General features: G+C 32.5%; 1 protein-coding gene and 1 long non-coding RNA gene across 3 annotated transcripts in view; both read left to right on the top strand.

The window, feature by feature from the left end:
- The first annotated feature begins 886 nt into the window (after window positions 1–886).
- On the top strand, window positions 887–16,386 carry LOC141558211 (uncharacterized). Its single transcript, XR_012486995.1, has 4 exons — window positions 887–1,228; window positions 1,902–1,968; window positions 12,325–12,482; window positions 15,802–16,386. It is a non-coding gene; the product is annotated as an uncharacterized LOC141558211 (long non-coding RNA).
- Window positions 16,387–20,758: 4,372 nt separating this feature from the next.
- Window positions 20,759–25,862, top strand: part of CHD2 (chromodomain helicase DNA binding protein 2) — a 181,512-nt gene continuing 176,408 nt past the window's right edge. The window contains exon 1 of one of the 2 annotated variants that reach the window (XM_074295064.1): window positions 20,759–20,937. The gene's annotated coding sequence lies outside the window, so the exon portion shown is untranslated. The remainder of the gene's footprint in view (window positions 20,938–25,862) is intronic. The other variant, XM_074295066.1, reaches the window with a different exon arrangement.

Below are 25,862 nucleotides of genomic sequence, written 5' to 3'. Positions count from 1 at the left end.
AGATACCAAAGTCCCTGGATCATTAAAAAATAATGTGTTATTTAAGAATAGCCATTCTGTCCAAGTGATCAGCTGCTATCTAAAGAGCATGCTTCCAGATCCTTCTAGAGATCTATCTGCAGCAGCCATTTTGCGTTATTATGGGCTACGATTTCTCCTCAGAACTTTAAAAACAATTGTTAGAAATTAGATCCAGTCTGGTAGGGCCAGCTTCAGATTTCAGTATCCAAGCAGAGATACAAGATTACTTCACAAGTGCACAGCCACCGCAGTTACCGTATATATTTGTTTAGAAGGTAGAATTGCCAGAAAAATAATTATGTTCCCTTGCAGCATTAAAATGGAGGACAATTCTAATCTAAGAGCTCCAATTTTTATTTATTCTTCCCATAGCTTAAATCAAGGATTCTTAGCTTGGGATATGTAAACTGAGATTTAGGAGTTGTTTGTAAATTTTGATAACTGTATTTCAATCTAATTTGCCTTCTTTATAATCCTTGTGATTTCATTTTAATGCATTTTGGAACATTATTCTGAAATACCCAAAATGTTCATGACATAAAAAGGATAAGAGTCCCTACTCTAAACTGAAAAAAGGTTTTTCAAATACAATTCTGACTAACACCAAAACACAGGCAAAAGGCGGATTTAGCTAGTTAGACTCAAATTTTTTTAGCCTCCTTTTCAAACACTTGAACAGCTAAATAAATAGGAAAGCACAAAACTTTGTAAAGCAGTAAAAACAAGTCATTCACTTATTTTTTTTTTTAATAGGAGTAGCAAACTAAGGGACAAGTCAAGCCATAATTTAGCTAAACAAAACAAAAAGTCGAAAAGTTTCAATATGGGAAGATTTTAGGGCTCAGTTTCTAGAGAAGCATATTGATTTGCCCCAAAATTACAACAGAAACATAGTATCTATTTACAATCTGAAAATCTATTCTAGGATTGGAGGTATATAACTTCCAATTCTGCTGGAAGTAAATGGATATTTCCCTTTTTAAAAGACCTTTATAATAGAAAAAAAGGGAGGGGGAGGGTATGCGTGTGTTACAACCTCCCAGACTCCCAAGCCCGAACATTAAGAGATAAAGAACTCTATTTTCTTTAATGTTGTTCAAAGGAGCACAAGACAGAACAAACTGATTCAGAAGCAAAATAAGTGAAGAGGTTTCTGCTTACAAAACCAGTATTTCTCTTAATTTAATTGCTTCAAGTGTGGTTTATAGTAAGTATTGCTTGGTAAAAGGGAAATTGAGAGTATAGACCTGTAGTATATTTTATAGTGTGTGTGTGTGTGTGTGTGTATATATATATATATATACACATATATATATATATATATATATATATATATATATATATATATGTGTGTATATATATATATATACATATCATATATACAATATAGTATATTTTAGTGCCAGTTTTCATTTTACAGAAATCAGTAGAACATATATACATCTTTGTCTGTAAATAGGAGATAATTGAAAATATTTAGGAGGTAAAACTAAATTCTTTCTGATTCTTACCTATTTCTAGATCTACACTGACGATAGATAAATCAGTTTTTATAGCAACAATTAATCCTCTGTACTTTGGCAGGCTTCTTTTTAGCATTTTTATTAAACAGCATCTGTAGATGTCAGAAATGTGTCATTATAATTTAAGCATTTATGCTAACTGTTGCAAGACAGTAAATATGACATTATACATGAAATTGTTTACTTGTCCCCCTCACAGATTCAGTAGTTCCCATTTTTTTCTATCAGAGCCAATATTTTAGCATTTTTAGTTTATGTAAGGAAGATTATTGTAAATCCATTTGAACACTATTTGGCTATTTCATAGATTTATAATGATTTGGAAATTGATTGAAGACTGAATTTGACTTTCTCTAGGGAAATAAAGAAGACCTTCCAGATTTGAATAGAAACTGGAATCACTCAGAAGCTTCTAGTAAAGAAGGTACTTTGTCCCTTTAAGAAAAACCCCGCAGTAATTTTCCATTACCCTGCACACTCCTGCCTACGTGGCAAGAATTGTTGTAAGGCTGATGCATCATGGGTGAGGCTCTGATCTTTCCCCGGTTTCCTAGTTACCACTCTTGGTATGCAGGCTGTCAGCCAAGCTCCAGGGAAGCACCTTTGTTTCCAAGATGGGATTTGAATTCTGTTTTCATACAGCAGGAACAAAGCAAATTGCACCCCATTAAGCTTAACATAAAGCAAGAAGTGTAGAGTAGGATTTTAAAGTATATTCAACTTCAATATTTATTTACTCTTCTGGAATTAAAAAAAAAATCCTTATAGTTATATTGTCTAGTTGGTCAAAGAAAATCAGAGGAACGCCTTAGGGCTTGTAAAATATTCTGTTTTCCTTTCCGTTTAAATAGATATCAGTTTCCACAATCTCCAGTCTCAGAAACTGCAGATATAGCCACAGAGTCTTTTTTTTCACAGTGTCTTTTAACAAAATATTCTGGCTTCACCTGTCAAACTAGTTCTGTGAGAGAGGAGTCTCTTGCCTCTAAATTAGACTATGAACATTTATTTACTAAAAGATTATTCTACCAACACTAATTACAAAGTACTTCCCTTTCCTCTTTATATTTACTTTATCTGCTAAAAGAGTGAGGTCATAGCAAATAATGTTTTCCACTCCTTGCTAAGGTATCTTTCTTCAGCTCTGAAAAATGTGGGAATTTTTTTTTTTTCTTTTTCAAGGGCTGAGTTATATAATTAGGGCTGGTCTTAGGCAAGGATGAAAGTCTTGGACCCCAGATAGGGAAACTAGGAGGAGGGAAGAAATTGCTCCTTCTCCCATGCTACTTAATCCAATATCTCCCCTTTATTTCTGGATATTTGTTTGTTTATAGGAATTTCACCTCTATTTAAAATGGTTTTGTGAAGTCACATAAGGTTGTACCCATACAAATAGAACTCTTCTGAATAGAAGAAAAAACTATTTTTTTTCTTATCATAATAGTAGTTTTTTGTGCATAAACTAGGCACTTGATAGTCCCATTTCTGCCACTTCATTTGTCCTTCTGTAAGGTATAATAGAAAAGACTAGCTTTGGAATTAGAAAATGGGATTCAGAGTGACAGCATACACAAGTGGAAATCCAGTTTTGGTACCCCAGGATTTGGAATGGAATACTAGTTCTGCTATTTATCATTTTTATTACCTTTAGAAAGTGAATACCCTTTTTAAAATCTCAGTTTCCTAATCTAGAAAATTAGAAGGTAGAAAATTGTTTAAGTTACTTGCTATTTCTATGATTTATATTTGTGCTTTATATTTTCTCGTTGACTTTGATATTAGATGGAATGAATATCTTATCATTTAAATGGTTTGTGTTTATCACTGTTCATTAACAATCAGGTCTGTTAAGTTTCTAGACTTAGTTACTAGTTACTAGATATTGAAACATGTAGCATTACCACCATATCAACACTATAAATTATCTTGAATATAATAATGATGATAACAATAATAACAACTTAGATATAGTGTGTTTAGATTTATAAACTTTTTACTTAATAATAACTTTATGAGGTGGATAGTAATATGTTATCATTCCCACTTCATAGAGGAGAAAAGTGAGAGAGAATTTCAGTTATTTGCTAGGGTGATAGTCTAGTGTCAAAACTGGGATTCAAATTCATGTCTGATACCCATGTCCAGAACTCTCCACTGCATTGTACTGCTTCATTCATGACAATATATTTTTGCATTCAAAGTTTTCATTTTGCTTTTGCAAATTTACCAAGGACAGACATACAACCTGTCCCCCAGGCCAGCATTAGTGCTTCAGGTAAGTGATTAAACTGTCATGAGCCTAAAAAAGCAAAGTGGACTAAAAGAATGTTTTATTTTTCAGATAAGGAATCTGAGGCCCCAGGAGTTATGTGAACATACCTGAGCTCTTTTACTAAGTATAACTTAGAGAAGTCACTTAACTTTATAATTCTCCAAGTTCATTTTATGCAAATAGAAGTTGGAATAAATATGGAGTGGCTAAAGTAGACATTCTCTAAAGTCATTTCTGCTTTAAAATTCTATTATTCTAACTGTAATGCTAGTACTCTTTAAGTTATAGTTTCAATTTTAACTCAAATTCTTACTTCCTGATTATTTTTATATTAACTCTAATTTTTTTCAGATGCTAAAAGAATTTGCCAGGCTGCATTAAATGATTACTTTGAGCCTAAAATTTGCCATCTAGAAATATGACTCTGATTAAGGTCAATTTCTAAACTATAGATGATAGGTTATCAATTTTGTTGGTGTCAGGGAGAAAGAATATCTTAAAGAAAAGGGGATAAGGAGGTCAGGATAGAGCTCTTTTTTAATAATCTAGATATCATAAAACTGCATATGATACTAGTGCCTTTTAGCCCCTTGGGACCATAGAATTAAGAAACCAAAAGTTATTTTACATATCACCAGGTTCAATCTCCTATTATGTAAAGAGGTAATTAATGTTTGGAGAAATGAGCTAACTTGTCAAAATGACAGTCATCTGACTCCATATTGAGTTCTCTTTTCATTACTCCATGCTTCCTTCCCTTCTTCCTATGTAAATAAGCTGTATTCCAAGTTTCTAGGAAGCATTTTTATTATCAAGATGGGATTTGCATTCTTTTAGCATATATCTGGAAGAAAGCAAATTTAACATCAAATATGAGTTGTAGAATAGAATTTTAAAGTACAGTGAATTTCAATAGTTATTTAGCCCCTTTATTTTGCACACATACCCACATACAAAATATAGGGTGTCTATTTTTTTTTCTAAAGGAATCAGGATAATTTAACTTACTCCTTATCCTAATGTCTTCTAATAATCTTTAACATTTACATTCGGCATGGAAATCTGGGTTCTAAGCAAAAATCATTTCAAAAGATAATCTTTTTTTTTTTTTTTTTTTAAAGAGGGAGAGAGAAAGATATTCTTTTTTTTTTTTTTTTCTCTCTCTATCTCTTATTTATTATGATCAGGAGTCCCACTACAGTATTTCTTTATTTAATTGCCTTAAAAGCAAGACTTCTTTCTTTCTTTTAGCCTGTCTCTTTTTTTTTTTTTTTTTTTTACAATTTTTTCCCACAGTATATATGCATGAGTAATTTTTTTTTATAATATTATCTCCTGTATTCATTTTTCCAAATTATCCCCTCCTCCCTCTACTCCCTCCCCTTGATGACAGGCAATCCCATACATTTTACATATGTTACAATATAACCTAGATACAATATATGTGTGTAAATACCATTTTCTTGTTGCACATTAAGTATTAGATTCCGAAGGTATAGGTAACCTGGGTAGATAGACAGTAGTGCTAACAATTTACATTCACTTCCCAGTGTTCCTTCTCTGGGTTTAGTTATTTCTGTCCATTATTGATCAACTGGAAGTGAGTTGGATCTTCTTTATGTTGAAGATTTCCACTTCCATCAGAATACATACAACACTGAAGTGTACAGAGATCTTCTGGTTCTATTCATTTCACTCAGCATCAGTTAATGTAAGTCTCTCGAAGCCTCTCTGTATTCCTTCTGCTAGTCATTTCTTACAGAGCAATAATATTCCATAACCTTCATATACCATAATTTACCCAACCATTCTCCAATTGATGGACATCCATTCATCTTCCAATTTCTAGCTACTACAAAAAGGGCTGCCACAAACATTTTGGCACATACAGGTCCCTTTCCGCTCTTTAGTATTTCTTTGGGATATAAGCCCAATAACAGCAATGCTGAGTCAAAGGGTATGCATAGTTTGATAACTTTTGGGGCATAGTTCCAAATTGCTCTCCAGAATGGCTGGATTCTTTCACAACTCCACCAACAATGTATTAGTGTCCCAGTTTTCCCATATCCCCTCCAACATTCATCATTATTTGTTCCTGTCATCTTAGCCAATCTGACAGGTGTGTAGTGGTATTTCAGAGTTGTCTTAATTTGCATTTCTCTGATCAGTAGTGATTTGGAACACTTGAGAAAGATATTCTTGATGATCCCACAAAAACTTGATATCATTAATACTTATTCAGCAGCTCAGGGAGATTGATTTCATTGGTGTGATTACTTTTTCCACCTAATAGGCAAGATCAATCTCTCTATACCTTGGTAGTTGCCCTTTAAAACCTGTTGTGATTTTTTTAAAAAATCCACTAATCTGTGATGAGCCTGTCTAAATTTAGGTAAGCCATACAATAGCCATCAGATAACAAGCCTGTCCTCCAGGCCAGTACTAATGCTACAGTTAAATATAAGGGATATAAAAACATTCTCAAAGTAGAGAAATCCTTTGCAAACGTTTGTATTTCAACTATTCAAAAGAAATTCTTTCTCAGCAATTTCCATCAATACCTATGTGACTGGGATGTCTAATTACTGTCTTCACTTTTTTTCCTAAAAACTAGAAATAAGAACATATGGTTGCAGCAGAGTAACTAAAATATCAAAATTCTCTTGTTTGGCAAACTGCTAATGATGGCTCTGTAAAAAGTTAGTAAAATAACTGAATATTATTTCATTATACTTTGCCTCAGACACTCATTTATTATTCTGTTGAAGGTAGAATAAAAGAAAATGAAAGTAAAATTCTAAATCAGTTATTCTCTTCTTCACTTGAATTTAGAGAAGCAATGGAGCATCAGAGTTGGAAATAGGCTTGGATTCAAATTTCACTTCTGGAAAACAATAGGATTTAGAGGCAATTCAAACCACACTTCTGATTCTTTCTCTTTTCCTTTTTAAATACTATTTGATATTTCTTTCAATTACCCATAAAAACAATTTCTAACACTTGGGAGTTGTTGTTTTTTAAAGTTCCAAATTCTAACTAATATAGGTTCTATCTGATATAGGTTATATATATATACAATCATGTAAAACATTTCCATATTAGTCATTTTCTGTAAAGATAACTCAAAGAAAGAAAGAAAATGAAAAGTAGTATATTTAAGTTTGTATTTAGAGTCCATCAGTTCTTTGGAGGAAAATAGCATTTTTTTGCCATTAATCCTTTGAAACTGTCTTGTATTGCTGAGCTTAATCAATCACAGTTCTTTATCATACACTATTGCTGTTTTATAATATACAATGTTCTGGTTCTGCTCACTTCATTTTGTATCTATTCATGTAAGACTTTTCAGATTTTTCTGAAATCATCCTGCTTGTCCTTTCTTATAGCACATTAAATTTTCATTGCAAACATACCACAACTTGTTCAGCCATTCCCCAGATGATAGGGAATCCCCTCGATTTCAAATTCTTTGCCAACACAAAAAGAACTGCTATAAATATTTTTGTATACATAGGTCTCTTTCCTTTTTATTTTTTTAATCCCTTTGGAATATAGTCCTAATAGTAGTTTTGCTGGATTGTATGCATAGTTTTGTAGTCCTTTGGGCTCAATTCCAAATTGCTCTCCAGGTTGGATCAGTTTACAATTCCACCAGCAATGCATTAGTGTCCCAGTTTTCCTACATTCTCTCCAACATTTATCATTATTTTTTTTTAGTCATATTAGCCAATGTGATAGGTCTGGTATCTCAGAGTTGTTTTAATTTGCATTTTTTAACTTAATAGTAATTTTGATAATTTTTCATATGATTATAGAGAACTCCAATTTCCTTATCTGAAAACTTCCCATACATATTCTTTGATCTTTTATCGATTGGGTAATGACTATGTATTCGAATAAATGTGACTCAGATCTCTATATATTTGCACCTCTGCTACATCCTAGAAACATGACTTTTGTCAAGTATTTCACTTCTCTAGGTCTCATTTTCCTTATTTGTAAAATGAAGAGGTTGGACTATATGATCTCTAAGCTATCTTTCATTGCTAAACTTTTATCTAGATTGAGAATCTTATCCTATTATCACAAGAAAGATACTTTCTCTATGCCCCATTTTAATATGTAAAAGGGAAATAATAACTTCAAAGTTATTGATATTCAAATGAGATCATACTTTTAAAGGGTTTCTTAAATTTTAAAGTGGCAATTACTATGATTTTTAGAAAATTTAGAAATATTTGCTTAAGGAAATATTACTTGCCAAAATCTAAATCTTTTTGTTTTTTTAAAAAAACAACAAACATACATACACAAAAAGGACAATGGCCCAATGAATCCTTTAATATCAGAAGAAAGTTGTGCATATTTCTTTTTCAATTCAACAAGAAACATTTATTAAATACCTACTATGTATAAGGTTATGTAGGCACTGGACATACAAGATAAAATTTAAAAGCTTCCTTCTTTCATTACTGGAAATTAAATTTTTCTTTGGTTATACAACTTATAATCAGATAAATAAATACCATATAATTTCATAAGGAAGTGAGCAAAAATAAAATATCTTTAACACTTGAATATAGGCAATTATCTGCTTATGATGATTGCACACATTTCATCTGATAATCTTATTAAACTAGGGCCTTTCCAAACATCTGAACTATGAACCATTTTGAAAAATAGAAATTTGCTATGCAAAAGTTGTTATCCCACATTTGATAATAACTACAAACAAAATAACTAGTCTACCTTAATTTTTGCTTGGAAGGAATAAACCAACTTTAATCAGCTCCAATTAGAGTCCTAATGGTCTTAAAGGAACATAAATGATTTTTTCATTCCTGAATTAGTAATAGGATTTAGAGCAATAAGCAATTAGAGGTCTTCTATTTATTGGTAGGGGTTTCAAACTCATGGTCAGTTCTGCCCCAAAACTACCAAGTGTGTCCAAAACCAGATCAAAATGTAATTGGGAAATTGTTTAGCAAAATAAATAAAAATACACAGAGATAATGTTAATTTGTAGTTTTCTAAATCAAATACACAATATGCAAGGATCTGATTCCATTTGCAATTAATAACTATTATCCACATACAGCCCTCTTATTTTGACAGGTGAAGAAACTGAGTTTTAGAGAGATCTCAACTCATTCACCTAAGATTACAGATCTATTCTTTGAAATATCCAGGCTACGAGCTAAATTAGAGGTACCATTATTTATTTGGAACAGGTAGCAAACCCTATAATTCACAGATGAAAGTTATGTAGACTACCATCCTCTTTGGCCACCAGTCTCTACTCTTTAATCTCTATTTACCTAAATCTTTTATCTAGTCCTGCCCTCCATTGTTACACAGCCAGGAAGTATTAAGTGTCTAAGATCACATTTGAATTCAGGTCCTCCAGACTTCAAGGCTGGTGCTCTATCCACTGGACCACCCAGCTGCTCCCCCTCCATTGTTTCTTAAAGAAACATTATACAGGTAACAAATTCCCTTTGTATTAGATCTTTTCATTTCACATTCAAATCTCGTGGATTCCTGAAAACCTTTCTCTACCTCCTCCCAAGCCCATCAAGATAATTGCATTCCTTACTATCCTGGATGCCTCTTTGCTCATGTACTATGGAATTCATGGATCTAGAAAAAAACTTACCTTTTTGTTTCTCTTTGCACTTTCAGACCCTCTTTTTCTTGATATCACTCACCAACCAAGGTTCAGTTCATTGTCTATATCATCTTAATCACAATGTTGATAAATCTAGTTCAGTTTTCATCTCCATTTCATTTCCTAAATTTGGAGGCTTCAAAATATATATTGAAATCCATGATTTATACTTTAACTCAACATTTTGATCACTTATAACTTGGGGGGAAATGGAGCCAATAGCTCAGGAGTGTTAAGTATTTACACCTTGGAAATAAAAAAATGCTCAGATAACGACCTGGTTTATTGTTGATTTACAGACTTAATAAACTGATGGAGAAAATGTGAGTAATGCAGATTATGCTTAAAATATTGTAGTGCAATACATTATTTTTTATTATAGTTTTTTATATACAAAACATATGCATGGCTAATTTTTCAACACTGATCCTTGCAAAAACTTCTGTTTCAACTTTTCCCCTCCTTCCCTCCACCCCCTCCCCTAGATGGCAGATAGCTCATATATGCTAAATACGTTAAAGTATATGTTAAATACAATATTTGTATACATATTTATACCATTATCTTGTTGCATAAGAAAGATTGGATCTAGAAAGAAGGTAAAAATAACCTGAGAAGAAAAAACAAAAATGCAAGCAAACAATAACAAGAAAGAGTGGAAATGGTATGTTGTGGTCCATACTCATTTCCCAGTGTTCTTTCTCTGAGTGTAGCTGATTCTGTTTATTACAGATCAATTGGAACTGATTTGGATCCTCTCATTCTTGCAGAGAGCCACTTCCATAAGAATTGATCATCATGTAATATTGTTGTTGAAGTGTATAATGATCTCCTGGTTCTGTCTCATTTCACTCAGCATCAGTTCATGGTTAAGTCTCTCCAGGCCTTTCTGAAATCATCCTGTTGGTCATTTCTTATAGAACAATAATATTCCATAACATTCATATACCACAATTTATTCAGCCATTCTCCAATTGGTGGGCACCCCTTCAATTTCTAGTTTCTAGCCACTATGAAAAGGTTGCCACAAACATTTTACTGCAGCAATACATTATTATTGGTGGAATTGTGAACTGATTTAACCATTCTGGAGAGAAATTTGGAACTATGCCCAAAAAGCTATCAAACTGTGTATATCCTTTGAACCAGCAGTATCTCTACTAGGCCTGTATCTCAAAGATATCATAAAAAAGTGGTAAATTGTGCAAAATTGTTTCTGTCAACTCTTTTTGTAGTGGCAAGGAAGTAGAAATTGAGTGGATGCCCATCAGTTGGAGAATGGCTGAATAAGTTATAGTATATGAATGTTATGGAATATTATTATTCTATAAGAAACAACCAGGATGATTTCAGAAAGGCTTGGAGAGATTTATGTGAACTGAGGCTAAGTGAGTAGAACCAAAAGAACATTGTACATAGTAACAACAAGATTACATGATGACCAACTGTGATGGACTTGGCTCTTTTCAACAGCAAAGTTATTCAGGTCAGTTCCAATGGTCTTGTGAAGAGAGCTATCTGCACCCAGAGAGAGAATTGTGGGGACTGAGTGTAGATGACACATTATTTTGCAGTAGCATTTTCACTTTTTTCTTGTTGTTTGCTTGTATTTTGTTTTCTTCTCATTTTTTTTTTCTTTTGGATCCGATTTTTCTTGTGCAACATGATAATTGTGGAAATATGTATAGAAGAATTGCACATTTTTAACATATATTGGATTACTTGCCATCTAGGGTAGGGAGAAGAGAGGGAAAAAATTTGGAACGCAAGGTTTTGCAAGGGTGAATGTTAAAAATTACCCATGCACATGTTTTTTGCTTTAATAAAAAAATATGAATGTACATGTATAACAAAAATAAATATGTAAATAAATGAATACATAAAAAAAGAAAAAAAATATTGTAGTGCATAACTTGCAGAGTTAAATTCTGCTACATTATTTGCATAAAGTTGTTAAACTTTTACCAGTACACCCCTTCCCATAACTACTTTACCTTTATGGTTCCAAAACTTTAATATTCTTCTCTCAATCCATAACCTCTTTTGCCTAATTCTTATATATCCTTTTTACAAACTCCTAAATAAAGCTATTTGCATATGTTGCCTTATCCCTCCTTCATAACTTAGCATCTTGCAACAGAGCCTGGGACTCCAGAAACTGATTTCTCTGATGATTTCTTAACCTTTAGTTCCAAAGGCCTTTTCCCCCCAGTACTTATTCTTCATGACCTCTCTGTGACTTTTCATACCTCTGAGTAACCCTTTCTCCTAGACATTCTCTCCTCCCTGAGATTTTATGTTAATACTCTCTCCTTGGTCTCCTTCTACCTGTCTGGCTGCTTTTTTCTCATGCTGAATCATTATCTTTGTTCCATCCCTTATGCATAGTTTGCATTCTTATTTCTATCAAGTATACTCCTATTCTTCCAGATTCAACCTTGAAGCTATCCTTGACTCTTCAGTCTATCACATCCTTCATTTCTCATCAATTGCCAAGTCTTGTCCAGTCTATGCACATCTCTGCCCTCACACTCACATATCCATCCCCCTTATTCAGATGAATTATAATCGCTGCCTGATTGGTCTCCCATCCTCCTGTATTCTAAATCTTTAGTTTGTATGCTTTTCTCTTCCCTCTCTATAAGCTCAATCTCATCCCATTCTGGGCCTACCTCATCATCAAAACGCAGACATTGTCTATCCAAGATCTTATGTAGTGGTGACCTGACTCTATGATTGTCCATTTAATTGTGTAGCATAGTTTGAACAATAGACATTCTTGTCACACTTGGATTTTCCTCTATGGAGAATTTAAGCCAAGCTATTTTGTGTGATTTAAGATCTCATTTCAGAGGTTTTCAATATTTTGAAGTTTGACACCATCAGCGCAATGGCATCCACAAATAAAAGCATGTGGGAATCTCATCATCTGTGCAGAAAGACTCTTCCATTTGGATTCAGCGTTACACATCTTTCATGATAATGGCAAATGCCTTTGGTGAGCATATAACTTTTTATTTTGTGTCTGTATTATTAAATATCAGAAGTTTGAATAAAATTAACTTTTTTTCTAATGTTTATTGTGCAACAAGAAAATGATATTCGCACACATGTATTGTACCTAGACTATATTGTAACACATGTAAAATGTATGGTATTGCCTGTCGTCAGGGGGAGGGAATAGAGGGAGGGGGGGTAATTTGGAAAAATGAATACAAGGGATAATATTATAAAATATATATATATATATATATATATATATATATATATATATATATATATATATATATAATAAAAAAAAATAAACACTGATTCACAAGAAAAAAAAATTAACTTTTTTTTGTTACATCTCTTTCAAGGACTTTTTCATAATTCTGACATTACTTATGGTAGACATTTTGTTAAAGGAGAGACTTTATGGTGGAATTTTTTTTTCCCTACTGAATCAAATGCTTTTCTATCAAACAATAAAAATAATAGGAGTTTGTGTTCTTTGAATACTTTAGTTATTTATGCAACAATAAATATATAGACTAATATAGAATATCATTTGGGAGAACATGCTTGTTCTTTCCTCTCCTTCCCACAAAGGTGTCTACAATTTATGTGCAGATTAATGCATAAAATTTTTGTACAAATGGCAAAGTAAGCATATGTATCAGGAATGACTGATATATTATCTATCAATCATCATTTTGGGATCAATGTCGTTCATAATAAGATTCATGCTTTTTTTTTTTCCCTAAGCATTTGATATTTTTTCCTTTTATTAGCAATTCTGAAAATCATTTCTTCAGTGTTCTGAAAACTTTGTTACCTCTAGCAGACTTTCTTTATACAGTTGATATAGTACAATTGTTCTTATCTTTATTTTCTTCAATGACATTTCTATTTGATGTTAAAGTTCTAGTGGAGTGGCTATTCTGTCATTCATGGACAAGAGTTTGTTATAGAAATTTTAACATTTTTACTATTTTTCCATTTTTCATATGTTCATTGCCCTCTTCTAATTTCATTCTTAAATGCTCTTAAGATGATTTGGATAAGTTGGATCTTTAAGTTTTTTAAAATTTTTCTTCTATTGTTTTTCTATGTTTTATGAGCCAGTATTGTTCACAGACTTCCTTCCTTCTCCCTAATAAGATTTTACAGATTAATTTATCTTTTAAATCAGTGATTCCCTAAGAAGCCATATCTTTTCACTTGGAAAAGAAATTAAGTATTCCTGATTAAGGCAAATCGTCCATCCATTAAATTTCTTTAAAAAGGCTTGCTACTTTTGTTTCAGTGTTTGTTCTTTTATCCACTTCCCGTTTTTAGCACCAAATTTTTGTTTAGATCAGATAAGAGTTGCCATTGCATACCAAATCTTTTTAGTTTCATTTCTTCTCAATATATTTTTATTTTTTCCATTTAATAATGTTTTCCCAATTACATGTAAAAAAAATTTCAACATTCATTTTTTTAAGATTTTGAGTTCCTTCCCTATTTGTAATTGGGATAATAGTGCTGTCTTTGACAGAGCCAGGAAATAGAATAACATGGGGAGAAAGATACTGTCAACTATCTGAATAAACACTTTCCAAAGTGTTTATTAATTGAACATATCCAAAGTCTAAGTCTGGTTCAAGAATGACAGGAATATTGTATTCTAGTTTAACTCTAATTTTAATTAGTGCTGAATCTTAGACTTAGAATCAGAAGACATGAATTTAAATTCTAGTTCTGGACCTTTCTAGCCACATAATTACATATTAATTCATTATAAATCTGAGAACATATATAAATGTGAACTTTCTTTTTCTTTCCTTTCTCTCTCCCTTCTTGCTTGTATCTTCTTAATATTGTCTTTCAAGGCTTAAAATATAAATGAGTAGAAGCAAGAGGAAGAGAAAGGGTTGAGACAAAAAAAGGCAATTAGATACAAAGTTTTAGGGAAGATATTTCAAGCCTCTCCTTGTACAAAACAAGAAACCAAGGCACAGGGAGAGGTAATGAGATGCTAGTGGTCATGAAGTCCTAGTCTTTTGAGTTGAAATCAGTTTCTTTCCCTTTTCCATGTTGCCACATGTGCTTGATAGGTATTAGAAAGGAAGAAAAATGCCTTCCTCGCAAAGTGCTTTCCCTATATTTGGTATAACATACCATAAACTCCCAATGGGAATTGCTGCTCAACTTTTATTTTGTATAATGGAAGGTAAAGGCATTATTAAACTGCCAGGAAGTTTCTTTTTTAATGGAGGCTAGGGTGGTGATAGGAGCCAAGGAGAGATAATTTAGCACAGGTTTTCCATCAAAATTCACGAGCCTATTACCATTTTTCATCTTGTTACTAAAGCTTAACAATCAGGCTGAATCTTGAAATTAAAGTTATAGGATACTTTTCAAACACTAAAGAATGAAATCCTAGTTTAGACTTCTTTAAATGTGCATTTCTGCAGCATAAATTCCTTGTTCTTTAAGAGCTGTGAAGCAGTCACGAGGCTACTGTTTATGTAAAGGAAAACATGAGTCAACATTTTCTCTGCATTCCTGATCATTTTTCCTGATTGACAGATTGAATATATCCAAAAAGAGTTTTTTAAAATTCATTTTGCCTCTTTTATAAACATCAAGGGCACAGCCTCAGAATTCTCAAAAGGAAAACAATGCTGTATTTGTCCAATTGGGAGGTGGTTTTAAAGTGGCAGTAAACCAAATGAGTTGACACTTGGTCACAACCTACAAAGAACAAGTCTATCAGGAAGCAAGTTGAGCAAGAAGTCATGACTATAAACCGAGTGCAACGGAAAAAAAGGGAAAAAAAAGTGGATTTATACAATTAAAAACATCAGAAGAGGTGGTATTTGGTTCTAGATGTTTATTTCTTATTTTATAGATGGTTAAATTACACATAAAAATTAGTATTTTTAAAGATATGCAAAGATTTTGCATTTTCAAAAAATTAACAGTTTTGTTTGCTCTCTATTTCTTCCTCCCAAAATAACATGTGGAAGAGGCACTGTAGCTCTGAATAGAAGCTATTTGCTCTCAACAAATGTTTTAAAGTCTTGTAACTAGGGCATTGTTACCTCTGTATTGCTTGTCCCAAGGGAGCCAGCACTGTTTGTTAAAATGTGATTGGTTTAGCAAAGGGGTGGAGAAATGAAACACTCTTCACAGGATATATTTAGAGAAAGTGCAGCCCTGGAAGTGCTTGAACAAGAGAGCTTTTGTCTTGCCACCGAAATGTTTTTCATAATTCCATATGGGTCAAATACTTGAAGCCATTTTGATTTTTCCATTCTAATTTTTTTTTTCTTTTTGCTTTCTTTTAGCCTGAAAGACTGCTGCATTTTCTGGGAGTTCATTTAGTATCAAAATTGTTGTTTTTAACAATCTTTCAAGCTCTGTTTCTCTGATTTGGAAATTCACATGGTTCTTTTAACAGTGCATAAATCTGTATTTTTGCAGCACTAACTTGGGATTCAATTTAAATATTTTAGCATCTGCTCTTGAAATTCACATTTTGACATAATATTCATTTTCCAGTAAAGATTTTAACACACTATAAGTTCTAGTCTGATTTCACAGTTAAATTTTTCTAGTAATACTTCTGCACTATCAAAAGAACTATAGTTTTTAAAAATAACCAGTACCAATATAATGATAGTTTTCCTCAAAGAGGAAATTCTCCACACAGGAGATAGTCTCCAAGCATGAAAGATTTATTTTTGTACTAGTTGCTGTGGTTTTGGAGCAGATGTTTCATTTAATAATGGCTTCCCTTCCTTTCCTCCTTTTCAGAAAATGCATTGTAAACTATAATCTTAGTCACTTGGCTCTCATACTTCGAAGGGATCTTTGATTTTATGCATTGAGTATACCTGAGTATTGCAGATTAAACCCCTCTAGACTTTTTTATCCAGAGTGATTTTTGGCCATGTTTCTTTCTTTCACTCTCCACATGAACAAGAGACTTCTCTCCTTTTCTCCCTTAGAATTCCAAAGGTATCCATGTATCACGCAGGCAGTCCATCTGTTTTCATTACATGAGAATTTTTTTTTAATGATTATATAAGGAGAAAAATTGCAAGGTCTTACTGAAAATAAATACATATATTAATCACATATTATGGATTGCTTTTCAACGATGGAATAAGTATTCTTTGTGTATGTGTTTGAATGTATACATGCACATGTGCACACATGTGTGCACATGAGCCAGTACTAGAAACTTCAATTATAGTATGATAGCTATAATTACAGTAGGATCTCATTTTAACACTGGAGTCTGGGAGAAAAGATAAATAACTATGTTGTAAGTAAACTGTTTTCTAGTGAGGTAGATGTTGTTACAATACTAAGCGCACAACAGGACATAATTTAACCTGCATTATAAGTGATTTCTGCATATAACCAAACTTCAAATCAGTTTTTATTTTCCTTAGATTTATTTTTTAAAGAAACTTGGATTTTTTCCAGCTGAGAAAGTTTGAACAATTACCAATACATAGCAAAGTATGAATACAAGATCTAAGGATTAATTGAAAGTGAAATGGCAAAGATAAGAAACATTCAGAGATTTAGCTAATGAGCCTTTTAGAATAGAGAGTGGAAGATGAATTCACTTAGCATCCCTTATAAACAAGTCACTGGGAAGGAGTCATTGTGTTTTTTATAATCTTTGCATTTGAAAGAAGTAGTAGGTTTACCAAAACTCAATTTGAATGATCAGCTTTTAAAGGAAAAGAGAAAGGAGAACAAAGGTAATGGTTATTTGATGACAGACTGAAAAAAATATAAAGATTTATTACTAAAGACACTAAAAGCAAACATTAATATTTATTTGAAAATCTAAAAGCTCCATATTTTCTAAATGTGACAGTAACTACTCATGTCCTCAATCTTTCAAGTAAAATCCAGCAAAAAAAAAAAAATCCTTATTCATATAGCATTTGCAATTAAAAATAAATAACATCACCCACCGTGAAAAATTACTCACATTTATATGAAGTTTTAAGTTTATAAAAAGTTTTCTCCCAATAGTCCAGTGAATTAAATAATACATGTATAATCTCTATTTTGAAAATTGTGAGAAGACAGGATGTGGCATTGGATTGAGATTACAATCTTTAGAACAGAGGTTCTAAACCTTTTTATCTCATATTCCCCCAATAATAGTCTAAGAAAGCCTAGAATCTCTTTTTAGAATAATACTTTAAATGCAAAAGATATATAAAATTACAAATGACATTAATTGTGTTGAAATATAGATATCAGGGTTTTTTTTTTTTAAATTCACTAACTCCAAATTAAGAAATTCTATTTTAGAGAATCCACAAAGGAGAGAAGTCTTACAGATATGAGGAGTGGGGACAGTTTAATCAGCTAAGTTTCAATTTAAATATTAAATTTATGGTAAGAAATTTATTATGACAATACACTTCTAAAAAGACTCAAATTTCAACTTGAAATAAAAGCTTTTAACTTTCCTAAATTGTACAAATCTTTAAAACTTATTATTCAAGGGGAAATTTAAGTTTCCATAAATTGGAACAAGATAAGAGAGCTTGTCTGGCTTAGAAAAACCGAGACTCAGGGTCACTCAGCTAATAAGAATCATTACTATTTACTATACCTGCTTTACCAGGTATCTCTTATTATTATTTTTATATTATATATAAGTATATTTAATATATAACATTATTATCTTTATGTCTTCATTATAAGAGGTAGTAGGCATATAGTAAATAAAATAATCACCATTGGTTTCAGAAGATTTAAATTGAAGTTCTGCCTCTGATATTTACAGCTATGGGATACTAGACAAGACCTTTCATCTCTCAGTAACCCCAGGCAACTCTTTAAAAATCAAATTACATTTTGGGAGGAGGTAAATGGGATTAAGTGACCTACCCAGGGTCATATAGCTAATAAAGACCTAGGGTTAGTTTGAACTCGGGTCTTCCTGCCTCTAAAGACAGGGCTCTATTCACTGACCACACAACTGTCCCTAAAAAGCAAGTTACATTTTAGGAACTATTGGATGAAATATAATACTGGAAGTTTAGGATCACATATAAAATCTAGTTTAGTTTTGCAAGCTATTAATATTTTAACCTTTTTTCTACCTTTTAGTCATCTTATACATTTCTCTGTGATCCAGTGACAATGGCCTCCTTGCTGTTTCTTAAATGTGAAGCCATCTCCTATGCGAATTTCCATTGGCTGTCCTTCTTATCTTGAACTCTCTCCCTTTTTAAGCCTTTTGACTCCTCTAGCTTTCTTCAAATCCCAATCAAAATCTAACCTTAATGTTAATTCACTTCACTCTGAGATTACTTTATATTTTGTTTGTATGTGGTTGTTTGTTTGTTGTCTTTGTACCATTAAATGTGAGCTCCTTGAAAATGACTGTTTTTTGCCTATTTTTGTCTGTCTCCCTTATATTTAGCATAGTGCCTGGCACATAGTAGGCACTTAATAAATGATGATCAGTGTTAAGGAATGGCAGCATATTTGGAATAAATGAATAGTCAATGAAGGGAACTACTCTAATGGGAATTCGATTACATGTGAGTTTCAGTATGTCAATAAAAAATGAGTCATATTACTTTAACATCACCTATGACCAGCATGACTAAAAATAACTAAAATTACAGTTAAATTTTTATTTATATGTTTTGTTGTTGTTTTTTTTTTTTTGTTTTTTAAACAAGCATAGGTAGATGATTGGATTTATATTATCCTTATTAATCAAATTAAATAATATACCTTAGGGTTACTAATCAAATCTTGAGTAAAACTAAGATTAAAATAAGGAACCTCCATAAATCTAGAGCTTTCTTACCTTAATATTATCATCATACTTTTTGCTTAAATGTTTGAATATACAATTAAAAGATTTCATATATAGTTATATGTTTAATTACTTGGTTACAAAGTCATTTCTAAGTAAAGGGAGAATGCTTCTAAATCATAGGAATGAAAGAATTTCCACTCTTCCTTTCTAAATAAGTAAGGAACACGCATACATATAAATTTACACAGCTACACTATAAAATAAGAACAATAATAAACATCCCACTTTTGAATCACATCTATATTCTGAAACTGATTAGGTCTATATAAGGTATTTTCCATATTTTCCTATTCTTTTCCTTCTACAAGTATAGACAGAAAGGAAATATTTGAGACCAAATAGTATAATGAAAAGCATCATGCACTAGGAAAGAGAAGTCTGGGTAATAACAAGGCATTATAAAGCTCATGGGATTTGGAGTCAGAAGACACAGATTCAAATCCTGACTTTGTTATTTACTGCCTATGTGACCATGGCCAAATCCCATCATTTTCTCTGCTTAAACTTGCTTGCCTGTAAAATGAGATGTTTAGATTAGAATGGCACAGCTCTCAAATTCTGTTATCTGATACAATAAGACAATGAGCAGAAAGTCAGTCTTCAGGCATTTAACTTGGTTGGGGCCCTAAGAATCCAAATACCTACATATCTAAAGAATAAATGGGGTTCTTAAACTGGGGTCCATGAGGGTCTGGAAATCTATTTACATTTTTAGTTTTACATTTTCTATTTTACAATTTTCACAATTGCATTTCAATATAATTGATTTCCATTTTAACTGTGCATTTTATGCATTTAACAACATTAAACTTCAATAGACTATCAAAGAATCCATGACAGAAAAAAATTTCAGAACCCCTGATTTGGAGCAATGAAGGTTAACAGTTCTTCCTATTTTTGCCCATCCTACATCCTCAAAGCTACCAAATTGCTTATTTGAGGATTAGAAATTAAAACCTCATTTATCCAATATAGCTTAACTCAGAAATATTTTTGAGGTGAAGGGTCTTCCACACTATAAGTGCAGACTTAGATCACCCAAAAGTTTCCTTAATATATGAGCTATTTTCTCCAATATCTTAGAAGTCCTGTTCCTCAAGTATTGGAGATTAAGATAATCCTCTAAAAAAACTAAAGGAGGAAACAAAAGACAGCATGGAGACTGAATTTTAGAAGATGTTTTAATTGAAAAACTCCTCAGATTCAAATTGCTCGTGATGGTTAAATAAGATTTATAATATGGAATCTAATAGCAAAGTAACAATCACATCATTTTTGTATCAAGTCAACAGAGATGCTATCAGAAGGATTAAATGACAGGGCTGCTTAGAATAGGTACCAGGGCGACAGCACCAATGCTGAAAATCCATTATTTCTCTGTTGAATAGCTGTCAGTAAGGAAAGCTGCATTGCAAGCTACCTACCAATATGACTCAGCCAAACGGACTGTCAACATTTCCTGCAGTATAATGGATAGAAGAGATTTTTGTGGTGACAACTTTAAACTTTGTCCTTCAGTTGATTAGATATCATAATGTGAACCTCAGTTTAGAAAGCATTGGCTGGAAGGAATGGAACTCCTTTGTCCCAACAGCTTGTTATGATTTCGGTAAGTGATGTCATGCTTCAGTTCTTTTTTTCCTGTCTTCTCAATTCCTTTTTCCCTCATCCCTAAAATAATACAGTGTTACACAGAGCACCTCTCTCATTCTCCTAAACAATCTGAAAATGAATGCCAGTTTGTAAATGTGTATATCAGAATTGTTATGTCTTCTTATATGTTTGTTTTAGTGGTAAATTGGGAATGAAATTCCATTTTTTATGAGTCTTAGTCAGTTTTGTAAGTAGAAAAGTTAATAATTGTCGGGCTGCAAAAATCTCTGACAGAACTACTTTTGAAGAGAACAGGAGGGGCCCAGAAAAGGTTTTCAAGGACGGAGCTGCAAGCTAACCTTGGGACACAAGCATCCTTTCCCCAGACTTCAGTGCATTCTGCAGCTGAAACTTCCAACACTTTATCTCAAAGGACAATACTAAAGACTCTCCTAGAGACAAACCTCCCCAGAGCTATGCTGCTTTGTCACAAAGGAGTCTCAAACAGCTAGTTGTTTTGCTCTGTCTCCTCATATAATGATATTTGCAGCCTTTGTATAAAGGCCAATTTTGAAAGCACCAGCCCAGAGGCCTATGAACTCTGCTTTTAAATGCTACCTAAAACCAGCCTGGGAATGGGAAAGCAGCTGGTGCCTGCATTAATGCTCCTGGCATAAAATGATGTATTTCCATCCTACATATACAATAGGAATGTAGTCATCACAAACACAATTTTACAGATGAAGAAAATGAGCCCAGGAGAGATCAAGTGACTTGTCTAAGCTAATTAGTGACAGATTCCCAGATCATAACCCAGAGTTCTCATTCAATGCTTTTTCCATTTCATCACCTTAAATGCAATGAGAATAATGAAATATTTTTACATCACAGTATAATCGGGTAATGATTATATGCTGATCTTACTACTTATGTCACTATCTCAGTTTCCTTATCTAAAAAAATGAAGCGTTTGGAGAAATTGGTTTTTTAGGCCCCATCTCTAAATATATCATCTCAGCCTTGTGATGGAGAGAGCCATTTGCACTTAGAGAGAGGACTGTGGGAACTAAGTGTGGATCACAACATAGTATTGACACTCTTTTTGTTGTTGTTTCTTGCATTTTGTTTTTGTTCCTTTTTTTTTTTTTTTTTGATCTGATTTTTCTGTACAGCATGATATTTGTGGAAATATATAGAAAAATTGTACAGGTTTAACATATATTGGATTATTTGTAATCTAGGGAAGAGAGTAGGGAAAAAATTTAGAACACAAAGTTTTGTAAGGGTGAATATTGAAGATTATCCATGTATATATCTGAAAATAAAAAGCTTTAATTAAAAAAAAAAAAAAAAGAATTTCCAGAATTAAAAATAAATATATCACCCTATTATTTTACTTTCATTAATATGAAAGCTTTTTTGATCCTAATTAGAGTAGCTTTTCCATTTACAGAAACCTTACATAGTTTTAAGGTTCCCTGCCTAGATAATGTACTTTTGATTATTTCAACAATTTCACCCTTTAAATTAAAAGCTATTTTCAATAGTCTTACGTCTCACTTACTTTAGTCCTTCCTTGTTTCATTTAAATGTAGGTGGTACTACCTACCATGAAATCATCAAAAATAAATTTGATCATAATAATTTTAATAGACAGGAAATAACATTATTAATTTAGGAATTATTTCAGAGCCTACAATCTGGGTTCTACTGACTGATTTTAAAGAAATGCTAAAATCAATACTCAAGCTAGAAGAAAGAATAAATTTGGAAAAGATGGCATATAGTTGAGGTGAGGCAATTTCAATCAAGCCTTATTATCCCAGCCGTTGTCACTAACATATAGGAAATGGATAGAAAAAGAGACATTGACAGAGACAAATTAATTGCCAAAGGAACATTAATTAAATCAATTTTTAAAACAAGGAGAATAAGATAGCCTGGAAAACACTTCAGTCAACAAACACTTGATTCTTTTGTCAAGTGGAAAGATATGATACATTTAAATGTAAAAGTAATTTAGAATATAAACTTAATTGAAATTTATTAGATAGGAATTTGTTAGAAAATGTTTGTCCAATAATAAAGAAGCATGGCCCCAAACTCCTTAAAGCACAGGTTTATAGAATTTTGGCAAAAGAATGCCCATTGACAGGGCATTAAAGAATGAAAATAGGACAAGAAGTAGATGAAAAATAAAAAGGAAAATCTATAAAGATTTTTATAAGAGGCAGCTAGGTGGCGCAGTGGATAGAGCACCAGCCCTGAATTCAGGAGGACCTGAGTTCAAATCTGATCTCAGACACTTAACACTTCCTAGCTGTATGACCCTGGGCAAGTCACTTAACCCCAGCCTCAGGGAAAAAAAGAAAAAAAAGATTTTTATAGCAAATTCTTTTCTTTTCTTTCTTTTTTTTTTTTTTTATTATTAAAGCTTTTTATTTATAAACCATATGCATGGGTAATTTTTCAACACTGAACTTTGCAAAACCTATTTCCAATTTTTCCCTGCTTCCCCACCCCCCTAGATGGCAGGTAGTCCAATACAAGTTAAATATGTTAAAATATATGTTAAATCCAATATATGTATACATATTTATAGTTAGCTTGCTGCACAAGAAAAATTGGATCAAAAATGAGAAAAAAAAAAACCTGAGAAGGAAAACAAAATGCAAGCAAACAACAGAGAGAGTGAGAATGAACCACCCTCAGTTTCCACAGTTCTCTCTTTGGGTGTAGATGGCTCTCTTCATCACTGAACAATTGGAAATGGTTCGAATCATTTCATTGTTGAAGAGAGTCACGTCCATCAGAACTGATCATCATATAATCTTGTTGCCATGTATAGTGATCTCCTGGCTCTGCTCATTTCATTTAGCATCAGTTCATATAAGTAAATTCTTTTCTTTTAAAAATATTTTGTTTTGCCATTACATAGTTTTCTTTTTCATTTGTTTTTAAACATCAAGTTCCAGATTCTCTCCCTCCCTTCCCCAGCATTGGCATATATAAAGTTATGCAAATCTTTTCCATAAAACATAGATTCCCCTCTTCCCCCTTTCCCCCCCCCCCCAGAAAAAAAAAACAAACCCTGAACTAAAGTTTTCTTAAAAGTGTGCTTCAATCTGTATTCAGAAACAATCAGTTCTTTTTTCTGGGTATGGATAGCATTTTTTATCACAAGTCCTTCAGAGTAGTATTGGATCATTGTATTGCTGAAAATAACTAAATCATCCCAAAACATTACTATTGATGTGTACACAGCAAATTCAGCAAATCCTTTTCAACATCAAAAATGGTAACACTGCAGCAACTTATGTATTACTTGAAAAAATGGAAATGAGACTAAAGAAAACAAAGATAAAGAAATAACTGTACTATTCTCAATATGTTATTCTCACTCTTAGATTATTGTTTGTTAATTATGAAAAAAGCTTTTGATTTGGGGCAGCTAGATGGTGTAGTGCATGGATCATAGACCCTGGAGTCAAAAATACCTGAGTTCAGACATTTAACTCAGTGATAATTAATTTAGACTTTTAATAGTTATTAGATGTGTGACCCTGGACAAGTAACTTAACCCCAATTGCTTTGCAAAAACAAAACTAAAAAACAACAAAAACAGTTGATTTATTATAATAAAAACACTTCTCTTAACAAAAAAAGTTTAAAAAGATATGTTTGCCAAAGGTGTTTGCTACTATAATGGAGATGATCCAAGGGAAGAGTCCAAGATGAAGAGAAACTCTGTGAATGGTGAGGTCCTCTAGATGCTCTTGTTTGCCCAAGACATTGTGCTGATAACATTAAGCCCAGAAACATTGAATAAATATCCTCTTGAACAGGGGTTCGCAAACTACAGCCAGTGGGCCACATGCGGCCTGCTGAGGATGTTTGTGACCGGCCCGGTTATGGCAAATGGGCTGAGGGGCAGAGACAGAGTGTGAGTTTTTGTTTTTACTATAGTCCAGCCCTCCAACAATCTGAGGGACAGTGAACTGGCCCCCTATTTAAAAAGTTTGAGGACCACTGCTCTTGAATCAATGATACAACTGGAATCAGTTCCAAATAGTTTCATCTGACCATTTATATAGGTCAAAGTGAATAAAGATTAGCTATTGCTCATGAATTTAGCTATAGCATGAATTTATATAGACATCATTAGCTATAGCATGAATTTATATAGACATCTGTAGAATTCTTCCATCAGAATCTCTAGAAGAGATCTATGGACAACATATGGGTCCAAAGTTGAACAAACTATGGAATATGGGGTAGTTTATCATCAGGTAATTTTAAAATTCTAATGGCTCCAGGTTTCCCATGAAAACAAAGAATTATTTTTTCAAATAATTTTCTGCTAGTGTTACTATATGTCAGAAGTCATAAAATCCAATAATCTTCAAAGAATTAACAAGGAATATCACACAGAAGACAACAATGAATAACATGACAGGACTGAGTGGACCTTGACACATAATCCATGAGAAATTCTAAAATATAGGGGTAAAAGATATAATGAAATACTTTTGCGATAGAAAAAAAGATAGATTTGTTATATGGTATAGGTTAGGATAAAAAGTAGTCAGAATGTCCCATTCATACTCCCATATAGGAAATACCAAAGCAGGATTTCTTTGCCCCGGACTTTATATCACGGTTGTGGGGGTTTAAAAAGAACAGAATTCATAAAGCACATTTTGGGGACATTGGTACCTAATCAGAGTTATAACAGAAATTAAAAGTTTTTTTCTAATTCTAAATCAGATAGTTGTCTAGGACCATGGGCTTCAAATAAATATGATATAGTCAATAAAAAAGAATATAATTAATCTTAAGCTTAGATATATTGTCACATTTTGTTGATTGCTATCTGATTTTTAGATTTTGACTAAATTTTAAAAGAATAGATCTCCCTCTGTCACATAGAAACTTTTTTTT

The sequence above is a fragment of the Sminthopsis crassicaudata genome, chromosome 2 (genome assembly GCF_048593235.1).
Source record: "Sminthopsis crassicaudata isolate SCR6 chromosome 2, ASM4859323v1, whole genome shotgun sequence".
NCBI lineage: Eukaryota > Metazoa > Chordata > Mammalia > Dasyuromorphia > Dasyuridae > Sminthopsis > Sminthopsis crassicaudata.
The sequence above is the reverse complement of the archived record's forward strand: the minus strand, read 5'-3'. Positions and strand labels throughout refer to the sequence as shown.